We start from the raw sequence: 14,286 nt of genomic DNA, 5'->3' as shown, positions 1-14,286 counted from the left end.
GTAAGCTGGCTCTTTTCTTGTTTGCATTTCTGTTTCAGCAAATCATGTAGAAGCCATCCCTTGCCTTCACCCCTTGTACCCTGTTCTCCCATCAACAGCACTCTCTTCTGTTATGTTTCAGGAAACCAAACACCCGTGCTAATGATGTAAACTCATGCGTTGACAAGGTTCTGCTTGAGTGAAAGTCTAGAGGGGAAAAAAAGCCCTCAAGATAAGGTGACTGGCTTTTTATACTGTCATGTCTAGAGCCAAAACCAAGAAATCTTTTTGATGGAATGACTTAATCATTTGTCACCAGAAAACTCTTTCTCAATATGGATTTTAACCATCTTTTCTTCCATGGAGACTTTACATGCAATATATTGGTTATTTATCTGAATGTGACTTCTGAAAGATAGATGTTAAAATTAATATTGAATAAGAAAATATTCAGTACTCTATTTCTTTTTTAGGCACTTTATAAGGAAAGAGATCTTCAGTGATGGTGTAACATTTTACATTTATTACACTAATGTCCTAGAAGTTAAGCTATTCCAGACTGAAAGAAGCCAGTACTTCTGACAAAAATAATATACATTCAGCCATACAAACAGTTGTATGATCTTCTCTGTGTATCGTCTCACTTCAGTTTATTGAGACTCCCTGTGGAACTAAGACTTTCTTTCCCTTCCAAATCAAAGAATTTCCTTTTCAGCAATTTTCTTTCTGAAGTCCATGAAGTACACTTCATAGACATTAAAAGTTACAAGTAGTATTGAAAGTTTCAATGGACCATAGATCATTTACGAGCTTTTCTGTCACAGCATCAAAGTCTGAGAAATACATTTGATAATGTTATTTCCTGTCTTCTATTGTTCCTACTCCATGTCTGAACATCAAAAAGCATTGGACAATTCAAATATTTGAACAGTAACAACAGAAACAGTTACCCAGCTCACTATTTTAGAAAGAAATTCAGCACACAAATATCACTTTCAGTGTGTAAACACCATCAGTCTCGTCTTCCTTAAACGCACTGACTCCTCACATCCCAGTTGACCTGCAAGCGAACTGTCCCCCATATCAAACACCTCAGCCATTCTTTTCATGTATTCAGTGTGCACAAAGCTTGTGAAGGCTCTTGCCAAAGTGGAAAAAGCCCAGCAGAGATGAGTCAGACATCTACAGACGCAGGTTTGACCAGGCCCTCCTTTTGTTGAGAAATGAAGGGTTTGGGCAGAAGTAAAGAGAGTCTACCTGAAAAGGAAAAGAAATCCAGGTCATTTCAGTCTATGGAGAAATTAGAAATGCACCAAAATTAACATATTATTTCTTTAAAGAGATAACCTACTTAAATAGCAGTTTACCTCAGGAGTTAAAGCTGATGTCCTTCAGTATTTTGTCTGTGCACTGTCCAGACACTGTTGGTAGCAATGAGGTTGTCACTATGGACTCCATGAAGTTGTTGGCACTTCTCCCTTTAGGGAGCAAAATCTTTGCTTGGGAATGGGGTCTGACTTCCATCTGCATAGTCTGTGTTGTCTCTTGATCTACTTCCAGAGATGTTATATGAAAGCTCTGAGAGTCTGAACAGTTGCCAAGTTGGGAAAGCCATGCATTTCCTTCAAAGGACCATTTACTTCGCTTTCCAACCAGGAAACTGGCTGACAAGGAGTGGAGCTCCTGACTGCCGCTGCTGGATATTGCTCACTTTCTGTTCCACATTCTGAGGGTGAAAGGGTGACCTGCAGAAGCATGTCAGGCAGGACTCAGCCCCAAATCTGAGTATGGGTTGTCACAGCTCCTGGTGTCAGTGCTGCACAGTTCCTTGGGCTTCCTTTGCTTCCCTTCCCTCCTCTTTACTCCATCTTCTGACAGACACTCTTGTCTCATACTCTTCTTCCACTCCTGCCATTCACTGCTGCCTTCTCTCCTATTTCTTCCCCTTGAGTCATGAACAGAACATCAGGCCCAGCAACTGGAGAAGGCCAGTCATTATTGATACTGCCCACCACAACTCCTGACAGCAGGCCTTCTCTGGCAGCAGACCTCCTCACATGTCTGTAGGGCCAGTGCTCAGGACATCAGCCATCCTGCACACCCTTGCCAGGAGGCTTTCAGCCCTATAAACACAGCCCAAGCAAAGCCTGGCAAAAGCTTCAAGGGATCTATTGGGGAAGCTCATTAGTCTAGTGAGTTCTGAAAATTTTGGTGCACAGTTATCAAGGTCCTCCCTCTCATGCCACACAAGGTTGTGACTTTTACCACAAATACACTTAATTTGATAGAAGGTACAAGTCTACAGTTTCTAGGTGTTTTTCATTCTTAAGGGGACTTGAAAGGCCAAATTTTTGCATGTACAAAAAGTTCTCTCAATGCCATGGTCTTTCCTTCTCATCAACAAGCATAGGCAGAAATTTTTTTTTTTTGGTGATGTTTTCTTTTCCTTATTTTAAAAAGAAAGGAGAAGCAATGCAGTCCTGATGACAGCAGCCCACAAAGAGCATAGCTTTCAGTCCCACCACCACCACCTCAACACCTTCATCAACACCATCAGAGCAGAAGTGATTAAGGTGTCAATGTCATCACAGAAGCCATCTTGAAAATATTCTCTATCTCCACATTTCCTATCATTTTACTTGTTCCTTGTTATAAAATCTAATAGAAATAATTGTTGATATACATATCTCAGAGGATGTTTTCCAAAATGCAAAGGTAATTATTGTATTTTTCATTAACAGAACACAAATAACTGGTCATCCAGATACTTTATACAGAACTAGTGTATCTGAGGGCTAATCTCCAGGAAATCCACATGGATTTGCCATAGTCAACAGGCAGTGGCAAGGAATTATAAATTATACATTTCCAGTGGCCAACACGTGGTGGGCACCATGGATGGAGTTAGCCAAAATCTTTTGCAAAGTCACTGATGAAAAAGAGAAATACAGAGCAAACTGGAAATGCGAGAACAAATAATCATCTGTAAATTACCTGAGTTTTGGTATTACCGATTTTTTTTAGGGGTCTGTAATATTATATTAATGCTGTTTACAGAAAACATATTTTCTTTCTGAGGTGTTTCTTGGGGCAAATTCTGAGCTAGGTATGAATAAATATTGTTGTATTGGCTCAAAACCAGCATTATACCACTCCAAAACTGCAACCATAGCCTGAACCAGGCAAAAGGAAGACAGCAAAGAAGCTGTCTTTGCCAGACCTGGAACAGTTTGTACTTTACTGAGTCCGACTGACAGAGTGAGTTGTTTCAGGTTTGCATCCTGAACAATTAATTAGTCACCAGCCTGCTTTTGTGCAGCATGCACAGAAGTCACATAATCTCTTGCCCTCACAACTCCTTTGAAATGAGTAATGAAGAACACTTCACAGCAAGACAAGGCTCCTGTCGAATTATCACTGCACTCCTAGGTGCACTGTTTGAACACTCCTAGTTAAATAAGGTTTTAGGTGGGTGGTCACTTTGCTGATTGCTGATGTAAATGCCACTGCCTGTGTAACAGGAGCAACTGGAAAGGAGAACTCAAGAATGGCTACTGAAAACCTATTACCTGTAAGACCTTTGCCATGGCTCTGTGTGTTTTCACCACCATGTTGAACAGCCATTCAACTACAGTCAACAATACACATTTCTTTCTGAGGACTCAGTATGTTGGCAACATTTATATATTGCAAAGGCGAACTTGCACTTATTCAGCAAAAGTAAAAGGAATAGAGTTTGCTTGAATAAACATGTTTAACATGGCATGGCATCAGTTGCTTGCTGCTGGGGAGACAATTGAAATGATACATTTTTCATCCCCCACTAATCCACTGCTGTAATGAATGGCCTGTTAAACACCCTGAAAACTGACAAGCCAGGAAAGCTGAGGTTGCTTAGGTTGCTCTTGCAACAGCAAGCACTGTTAAGTTCAACATATATTGACTACAGTGATTTCTTACTATGGCTGCAGAGAGCTAGTCGCTGCTAATTAGCCTCTGGCTGCACATCTGATACGTCCTAAATCATGTCTGTGACTTTTCAGGGGGATGGTCTCCACAATCTAAGAGGTCTTTCCAAGTCTCCAATTGTGATGGTTGCATGTCACTGCTTTGGAACATTTTATTGCTATAGGATTTATATTATGACACCTGAAATCATGTTAAGTCATCTCTGCTCTCTTTTCCCTTTCTCTCTCAGCCTCTTCCTCCTGTCTGGCTACACATACCCTTCCTGTTCCTTTCCAGGTACATTACCAATGAGAAAACAAACTTTTGCCTCATTTTCTGCTCACCTGACTAGAATTCATTTTCGTCTAAAATACCAAACATCAAACAACCACAGCTTGTGTTCACTTGGCTAATTGAGTTCCCTGGGCTATTTGCAAGCTTAGTACCTAGAACATCTTAAACCAGTAGCCAGAATGTCTATTGTTGAGACATTAAAGCCATTGAACTGTACCGAGTTCATTACCCAGTTATAAGAGCCAGCCATTTAAGGGTCAAAGACTACCACTTCGAAGTGTGGCATAGATGCAGGCAGGTTTTCCTAGCTGTGGTTCAGTTCACATGTAGCCTTTAACTGGACACTCGAAGCTGGGATTAGCTGCTTTTGGCAATGCTTTTCCACATTGGCTGTAGATAGCGTGATTTTAATTTCTCTTTGGTTTGTTTTCAGTCAACAATGGTAGCAGAAATTGTAGTGCAGATTAATCCAGGAGGAACTCATTATCCCTGAAAACGGATGAGCAAAAGTGACACACACAAATTGTTTTCCGTTATTATATTGGTGTGTAAAGTTCATACAGTCTATAGTAAAAACAAATCCTGATAACACTCTGATTTCATCTTTAGACAGCTCATAGCATGAAAACTTATCTTAAAACCTTCCCTGAATAGCTGTATTTTTTTCCCCTTCCTTCCTTTTTACTGTTGTAGAGGAAAGGAAGGACTCTATTCTTCTTTCCATTTTTCTTTCAGTATTCACTCTTGTTGATAGCTACATAATATTTTCCTTTTTAAGTGTTTTCATCCATCTTCTTCTCTAACTGTGTGACCATGAATCCCCAGCTCCTGGGAAAAAGACTGCTTAGTGATGATTTTTAGCTGACTTGCTTCTTCAAAGCTAATACTTGTTGTGCTCCAGCACCATGAGTCTTCATATTGAAGGAAGAGGGAAAAAGCAAATTCCTAGTTTTGCTCTGTCCCAGGCTAATGTAACAGGCTCTCAGTATGTCTGCTCTTTTTCTAGGAGTTCAGTGAGGACCCGGAAGAAGCAGTCTTGGAGAACAGCAGGTAAGTCAGGCCTTCAGTGAACTCTGGCATCAGTGCACATTTCACAGGATTTTCCTTCCACTTCTGCCACATAACATTCATTACCACTCCTGGCTGCTCTTTCTGTTCAGTTTTAGTCACAGCCTAAACCTATTGTCCCTTTCTGACCACAGCTTGTTCACTGTGCTGGTCATGACAAGGTGTGTCAGGCAGTGGACTATCATAAGCATCGTAAGAAGGAGATTTAAACTGACGGGTAGAAACAATTAGTAAACCCTGTATTCAAATGGCCACTGAAGAGCATAAAGTGTGGTATTTTCTAAACAAGTGATAAAAAAAACAAAGCTGGTGACATGTTTGTTGTCTTCTAACAAATGAGGGAAGGGTCTCACTATCAGGGTCAAGATTCCCAGTTGCAGTTTTGCAGAATGCCAGACATAATTTCTGTTGATGGTTATTGCTGAAAAAAAAATGCTTTAGGAGGAATTTTAATTTTAATTTAGTTCCTCTTTCCACATCAGAATGTCTCCTTCACTTTTGCACTAAGTATAACTAACGTCAGTGAGGTTTTTTTTCTGAAAAAGTAGCCCTTTTTGTATTTAGCAGAAAGTAACAATCCAATTTTTCACCCTTACAGCCATAGAATAAACCTTTCAGTTCAAACTCACAGAGTAAATTATTAACGGAGTAAGTTACCTAACAAAGGCTAGAAAAATAACAGTTATGTCCAAAGGGTTTTTCTTATTACTTCATTTAAGAATACCTTCCTGATATCTAGGAATAAACAGCTTGAAAACTCTTTTGTAAAGAAGCGTTAAAAGTGAGACACCTGACCTTTAAAAACACGCAGCTTGAAACAAAAGTTACAGCATCTAGAAACCAGAAGTAAAAAAAGTATCATAATGCCAGGTGATGGATTAACATATTCCAAGGTGGATTTAAATTGTCATGCCATGCCAATATGCTGTCAGTCATGAAAGATTAGTCTGGCATTGTAAAGACTTTCATCCAACAAAAGTACTGCAAAGTTAAAACTATGCTGTCTAGTTTTATATCAACACAATGTAGAGTTATATTAAGTAAATATTAAGAAAACTGTATAAGAGGTATAGCTGTTGACATGCAGGTTTAGAAACAACAAAGGGAGCCTTTTAAAATGTCATTGCATTCAGATAAGAAAACGTATCTTTTATCACTTTAGCAAAAGGGGGGGCAGCCTTCAAAGTATAGTTTCCAAGAAAAATAGACATTAACTCAAGGGGAAGAGAAATTTCACCTTTTCACCAGCTTAATCCACACATGTTTTAGGGATATATGATACTTTTATTTATGTGTTTCATATCCTATTCCCTTACAAACTTTTTGTTAGCTTAAGTAGCAGTGCCTATAAAGGTAGCAGAATTGGCACAATAAAGGCCCTGACACTAAGCAGACCAAACACGGTTAACGAGCGCATGTTGCAAATGCCACAGAGGGGGTGGCTGAGTCAACCCCAGCCCAGGTCCCTAGCTGCAAGCTTCGCTGCTGGCCTGGGTGCAGACACCGGGATGCAGCGGACACCTCTCACTCCCCTGGCCACCCATCCCAAAGGCAGGGTGATGCCGGGAGAGAATGGCCAGAAATCAGGTTATTCTCTCAGGAAGCTCTGGCTAGAAAGTAAATTTTTCGTGATAGTCACAAGTAAAAATACCTCAACATCGTCCCCCAGGAGTGAATGTTTCTTGCACCGTAACAGCTTGGGAAAGTGAAGAAGGTGGAGGTTTGAAACTTTTTGTGAATCAGCTTTAACACAGGTATAGCAAAGGTAATGGGAGGGACACGATCTCTAATTGCTGCCGTTCCACACACTCACCTTGAACGGAGGATGATATAATATATGACTAACCATGTGAGAAATGCATCTGTAGCTGGAGCGCAGGATCTGGAGCCAGGAAATCCTCAGTCCTAAACCAGGACCCTGAGACAGATTGCTCTTGTGGCTTTGGCTGGCTCACTTAGACTTCCTTGCTCAGCGTGTTTGTTTCAACCAGGGAGCTCAGAGATGAGCGCAGTTTGTGGACAAAGAACATATTCAGGCCATGGTAGGGCAGCAGAGGCTGACAAATGGCATTGTTAATCACCGCTGAGAAGGAAGCAGGGATCCTCTCCCCTCAATCCCCAGTACTGATCCTGGGCAGAGGAACTGAAATCTACAGGGACCCACAACCAGAGCAGTTGTGCAGTCTAGATGTAGTTCACACATGGCAGTAATCAGTGTTCCATTAGAGGCCCAATCCATGAAAACAACCCACATGCTACCTCTGAGAATCTCTTACTGTACAAAGCACAGACAGTGTCAGCCTTGGGCCTCACCAACATAGTCAGTGCTCATGCATGCCTGTCTGTGTTGAAGAATGATGTACACTAGAACAACCACATGGGTGAAATGCCACCCTGGACCACACACAGCTCCAGGAAAGTCCACAAAATTAGGTCTCCACTCTAGGCAGCAAATTTCCATTTCAACCCATTTCTCCCTGGACAGTCTTTTCTCTGTCTGCCTCCTTCTCTTGTGTTGTGTTTTATATGTGAATGGGGGAACAGACAAAAGCTCAAGAATGCCCTGAGCTTTTAACCCTTCCTGTGTCTGACACTGGAGGATAGGAAGGCTCACTAAGCACAACCCTGGTGCCCAGCTATACGTGCAGTTTGCCTCTGCTTCTGCTCCACCTGAGACACAATGACTGTGCCTCTGCTGCTGTTCACCATGCCCACACCAGTTCTGCAGCCCGGGAGACCTGAAACGCCTGTAAGGTGCCATACATCCCTCCCTGCCTCCATGTTGCTGTTCCTTTTTTTTGCAGAGAGGTCCCCCCAAAACTCAGTTCCTACCACTGCAACTCTAATAATGCCTGCAGGGGATGCAGCCCCTCCGTATCTAAGTCCCCAATTTGAATGCCTCCAGAATATTCCCATTACACACCAGCTGTTCAGACTATCACATAAGCAGCAGCCTCAGCAGAAAGGCCAAGGCCTGCAAGGGCAGAGGAAGTGAGCTAAGCTCTCACCCTCTCAAAGTAATCCTTCCAGACCAGGGTGGAAGTACGGTGGCTGCAGCCGCTGTGAGAAGGTTTAAAGAGCCACCCTGAGCTGTGTTCAGGCAATGAATACCAAACTCAGTCTCTGACCTGTTGTGTTAACATTATACTATCTTTTGCAAGCATTCAATCCACTGCATTTTAAAAAATGTGTATTTTAAATAGTTCAACCCTGAAAATATACTTGTTCTCTCAGTTTCACATCAGCTTTTTGCACAGCTGCCAACAGCCTTCACACCCCCTTTCCTAGCTCACCTGTGTAAACACTAGGAAAGTTTCTCTTTGCAAAGCACAGGTAGAGTCTTGTGGCTTGATAATATGCGAAAAAAGAGACAGAGACTTTCTTTGCAACACCACATGTGGGAGGGACCTGCCCCATCCAAGTTACTGTGCATTTGAGGGTAGCTTTTAAACTTCTCTTATAAATAACACTTGTTTCAAAATATTGCATGGGACATGTCTGACATTCCTCACCAAACTAGTATTTTTTAAGCCTCTTTAAATGGTTTCTGATTAAATAACATTACAGAAGACAGCTGATATGCAACAAATACTGCATCCCCTCCTATTTGCCTTGTTCTGTGTTTCTTATCTGCACTGAATACACTTATCTATACAAATGCTCCTGTTGATTTCAAAGAGCTTAAGCATTAAGAACATATTCACTATGAATTAGAGTACGTGAATACATTCCTCCTATTCTTCTTTCTGGGTTCAATGAGAGAATGGCCATAAATGTGGTGAAACTGGAAAGAGAGCAACAAGCTTGTTATGGGAGAGGTTTTGTGAGCATGATCTGAAAGATGGGCTGAGGAACATCCATGTACAAGGTCTCCAAATCAGTGTTTCCAGGATGGCCTTTTGAATTCACTAGTCAGTGTTACTCATTTGGGATTTATCAGCCTTATGTGCTATGAACAGGCCCACTGAAGAGGAATAACATATTTCTTATGGAAACTTAAACCATCAAGCATGTCAGTAAGAGTGTGTTAGCCCCAGAAAAGAATAAGACAAGGAATAAGTCATTTTCATACCACTCCACGGCAGAAATCCTTTACATAACAACTTGTCACAAATTGATGATAATTCGTCCTTTCACCTTGAACCTGATTCCTTTCTCAGAGAAGTTCTGTTCAATAAAACACCATTTTCTAGAGTAAAACAACTCTGGAGTCAGACCACATCCCTACACAGAGCTGTCTGGAAGAGGGTTTATGCACCATGTGTGGCCTATGTGCCACAAGTTTACCAGGCTTTTCACGCCCAGGCTTGCTCATGCTTGGCAATGAGAAGACAAACAACCAACCCAAGGCAGGGTTGCTATTCAGCTCTTATTCCACCTCCAACCCCAACCTAGCACCCAAATCTCTCATTTCTGGCACAGCAAGAGGAGTGCTTCTCCACATCACCCATAGGCTTCACATGGTCATGAGGCGCTCTGGTGCTGAAATGGAAGCAAAAGGAAGACTATACAACTTGCTTCCTGCTTTGCTTGACTGAATTCAGACTTTTAAAACAGGCTGATTATTGTCCAGCTGTATTTTAGATGCCATCTTGAGACCAAGAAATTCAACTTGTCTGTTTAGCCAGAAGAAAAAATCATTCAAATGTTATTGCAGGAGAAGATTTAAAAAATTAGTTATGGGGGAAATAATGTCTAGCAAGCTTGTTTATAGGTCTTGTTTAACCAAAGAAAGAGTGCTGTGTCAGTCAGCGAACTAGCTAGCATATTTTAACAACTGCAGACTGGAACATTATTTTGCCCATGTCACGTCCCAGGACAGTGAGCACAGGGAAAGGATGTTAATAGATCATACTCATATCTATCCATTTTCTCCCCAACTAAGGAGAAAGAGAAGCAATTCAGGCCATGGTCTAGACATCTCCCCTTCATGAATCCCTGGATTCACTGATGCCTTTCAGCAGAAAAACGCACATACCATTGGGTAAAAGGAAAGTTTTTCAGACAGATCTGAGGAGTCACATGTCGAAGCCTGTCTATACTGTGAATGTAAAGGTGTTGTGATTGGTTTATGATTCTCAGAAGGTATAAAGCAATGTGGTGACCAGAGGTGCTCAGATGCATTTGTGGAAGAGAAAAAACGCTGGATGTGTGCCCATTCTTTCTTCTTCCTAATGTACAAGGAGCACCTGAACATTTTTGTCTTTTGTAAGGCAATTTGCCTGCTTGTTACTGTTTTCACATTAAAAAAGAGTCTTTCACAGTACAGAAGAGGTTATAAACACCAGTAGAAGAGCCGATTAGTAGCAATAACTGGTAGCAAAGAGGGTGAAACTGTGGGTGTCTAAAACTCTCTAGGCATTTTCAGTATGATTCATACCTTCCAAGAAGACATATTTCTTAGGTAATGAAACAGCACAGTTGCTCCTTCAATTAATGGCCAACAGTGGTCCTAACTGACATCTCTGAAGGTCTCAGGAGGATTGCCAGTGAAACCAGGGCAAGAAAGACTTGGCAGTCTCAACAGTCCCAGGGTTAAAGGGAAGGTCAATCTGAAAGCAGTTTCAGTTCCTCCTAATATATTGGAAAGAAATATCTTTCAGAAAGCATCTTTGAAATTACAGTATACATGACTGATTATTGTATTTAGGAACATGATTGCTTACTTCATCCTGATTCAAACCCACCTTTTCTCTCTGACTGTTCTTTTTGAAGTGCTCCAGGGACTGGCCCAGGTCCATCAGAGTGAACAGCCACACATCATTTGTGCTGTGTTTCCCACTGGAGATTCCCACCACAGCCAATATACACTTCAACTTTCAAGTGACAGAATTTCACCTTTAGCTTTTGAAAAACTGAAGGCTGTATTGCTTAGGCATAGGAACATGTTGCTGTATGACATCTTTAATTTTCCCCACAACACTCACAATATCACTTTCAGAACACAAATAACAAAATGAAGTAGGAGCACCTGCTCCCAGAGGAAGAAATTGTATTTACCTATTATAAACTAATCAAGATAATTTACATAAATGAACTTGCAGTAACTAGGCACAATGGCTAGTCAATCTAGTTTTACTATCTTTATTTAATATGTCTTAACTACATTGTGTATTTTTAAAATAAAACCATGTCTTGATTTTATAGACCCAAATTTGCTAACCAAGCAAAGGCAGGTGAGTGAAAAGGAGTGTCCTTTGCTATTCTGTAACCAGAGCATTGACTTAGCTCTACTGCATGCATTCCTGAAGCATATCACCAGCTAGAGGACTTCACCGACTGATGACTCCATCCTCCATCAGACTCCATCCTCCATTCCGTTTACTCCTGCATACATCTAAAAGGCATGCACTACAACACAGAGTACCAGTAATGTACCTGTTTGATGACGTTGTTGCTGTTTTTCAATATTCTTTTTCTTCCTCAGTTTGGTCTCAGGTTGTACATGTCAACATCATTGCGTTTGTAGTGTCGAAGCATTTTCTCCTGCTGAAGAAACAATGAAGTTATTCAACTACGTCTCTTTACAGTCTGGTATTCCACAAACCGGGTGAGATAGGGTGTGAAAGTACAAAACACGTCTCTGCACCCCCACAGTCCTTGCAAATCTACAGCAGTGAAGATGTTTTTCAGTCTTCCTTGCTCTCGAGGCCTCTTTGCACCACACACATATGTATATACAAAATGTGGAAAATAAAGAGCAAAGCTATGAAATCTTCCGCTCTTACGGTTACAAGCTCCTGTTAAAATCACAGGCGTCATCTAGTGGACACTGGTAGAAATAGGGAACACCAGCACGCCTCTGATGGATGCTTCAAGAAGGCATAAGCAGAGTGAGGGCAGAGATGCAGGCAATACCGCTTTGCTACCAGCGGAGGAGAGCAGCGAGGACAAGCCGGTCTCACAGGCTGCGCTGCAGTCCGGTCGCATTCAGGAAAAACACCCGGGAGCTGCTGCAAAACGGACCTGTTCATCTAATTTAAACTGCACGGATGGTAAGGAGGCAGCCCTAATTCATGTTTGCCATAAGACTGAAAACGTGTGAACTTTAAAAAAAAAAAAAATTTAGATTGTGTCTTCAAAAGCAATGGAAGAGAGGAAACCACTCTTCTGCCTCTCCATGGTTACTGTGGATTCATGGTTTGTTATTGTTTTAATAGCTTACAAATGGTGAGTGGATGCAGAGAAAGCAACACTTCTGAGGGTGGATCATCACCTAAACCAACTATTCATGTTTGAAAGACAATTTGTAAATTTTTCAGTGCTGGTATTTGTGTAGAATAAAGGATGACTTTGTTTGCAGTTGATGAATAATTATCTTTCAACTGTATGTCCCCTGCTGCCTAATTAAGAGCATCTCAAGCATCATGGCAGCATTATTCAAAATACTGATATAGTCATATTGGATGGCAATAACAGAAAACATTTTAAGACCTTGCCAGAAATCATCATAAGATTCAGATGGCTGTGCCTTCAGTTCTCACTTATCAGCAGAGGGAAGCAGTCTGTCTGTTCACAAATTTGAGCTTTATTATAGCAGCAAACAAAGCTGATCATGGTATTAATCACCATGAGAACATGTCACTGCAGAGAAGGGGCTGTGGGCTGAAAGCTGGCTTTAAGCATATAAGCACTGCATCCCCGCACAAAACATAAGTTTTAAGTAGCCGTGTTAATGCCACAAGTCTGGGAATGTGCCTGCAGTGTTCATACAGACAAGTCCATCCAGAGCCTGACCTGCTGGTACATAACAGCAGCTGTAAAGGGTACGGGCAAATTCACTGAGCAGGAACCCATGAAACAGATGCAGAGCACCACCAGCCTGCAAATCATGCCTTCATGTGTCCTCACAACCGCATGCCCATCCACATGGAAGCACTCTATTTGCTAAAGTCAGATTACTTGTGATATATAGGAGGCTCACTGGCACCTAGCATGAAAAGCTTACAGTAGGATGCTGCTATAATGAACACAAGTCCTATAGCCTTAGTTATAGAGGACATGCATTATCAAACTTGATTCACAGCAATACTACTAAATAGAAAAAAGCATATGTCAGGGAATAAGATGGGCCTTTCAGTGGGCTTAATGCTCAGTTACAGCTCAGTTCAGCACAGTTTGCTGAGCTGAGAAGAGGTAGAAACAGCCTTTGAGTGAGTAAATATCTTATTAGGGGGAAATAAAAAGAGCTGGCTAAAGAGAGGGTTAGTCAAGCAGCCTATAGACAGCCTATAGACTGCATACAGGTGCATATAGAGGAGCACCTTTTCCTGCAGCAAAGAAACCCTGGCATTAGGAGCCTCATAACTGTGATGGTTATGTCTGTGATGAAGAAGCTTAATGCATGAAACATGTGGGTGTGACAAACTGTGCTCAAGGAGAGCTGGAAGACAGCAGAGTGAGGACATGAACCTGTGTTGGAGTAGTCACAGCAGGAGGCCAGCTACTAGCCTTGGGTGTGAACACAGATCAGGAAGGAGTGGCTGCAGGACCGGACAAGGGACAAAATGTCAGGGTAGTAGCGATGAGGGAATATGTGGTGCCTCAACCATGTACTGACTTGAAGAAAGAGTGTTCAGCAGCAACGAACTACTCCTAATCAACTGCTGTCAGCAATTCTTCAAGCACCCTATGAAGCGCATCAAAGCTGTCAGGAAGGACAGCTGTCAGGAAGGTGATTGTGCTCCTTCCTCCCTCACACTGACCAAGGCATTAGCCTTGTGTCCAGAGAAAACCTTTTTCCCCTTTGAGGGAAGGTACAAAACAGTTCCCAGTTTGCCTGAGAGGCCAGCTCTACACATCTCATCTCTGGCTGCTTGGCTTTTCCCTCCTCTGTTGGCCAAGGCAGTATGAGCACTATGAGCTACATTATGCCTTTAGCTTAGCTTAAAGGCTTGCAGCTACAGTTCAGATCCATTTAACTTTTCCTTCCTGTGTCTGTCTGGTCACATATTGTGACACTCTTAAGGCACAGTTTGCATACACCACAGGAGAAAT

At 41.8% G+C, this 14,286-nt stretch overlaps 1 long non-coding RNA gene across 1 annotated transcript; it reads right to left on the bottom strand.

Moving 5' to 3' along the window:
* Positions 1 to 479: 479 nt before the first annotated feature.
* LOC141918643 (uncharacterized) lies at positions 480 to 12,575 on the bottom strand. The gene is made up of 3 exons (XR_012621746.1): positions 11,668 to 12,575; positions 10,670 to 10,863; positions 480 to 1,232 (listed from the first exon to the last, which is right to left on the bottom strand). It is a non-coding gene; the product is annotated as an uncharacterized LOC141918643 (long non-coding RNA).
* Between the last annotated feature and the right edge of the window lie 1,711 nt (positions 12,576 to 14,286).

This window comes from Strix aluco, chromosome Z (genome assembly GCF_031877795.1).
Source record: "Strix aluco isolate bStrAlu1 chromosome Z, bStrAlu1.hap1, whole genome shotgun sequence".
NCBI lineage: Eukaryota > Metazoa > Chordata > Aves > Strigiformes > Strigidae > Strix > Strix aluco.
Note: the sequence above shows the minus strand (reverse complement) of the source record. Positions and strands in the feature narration are given on the sequence as shown.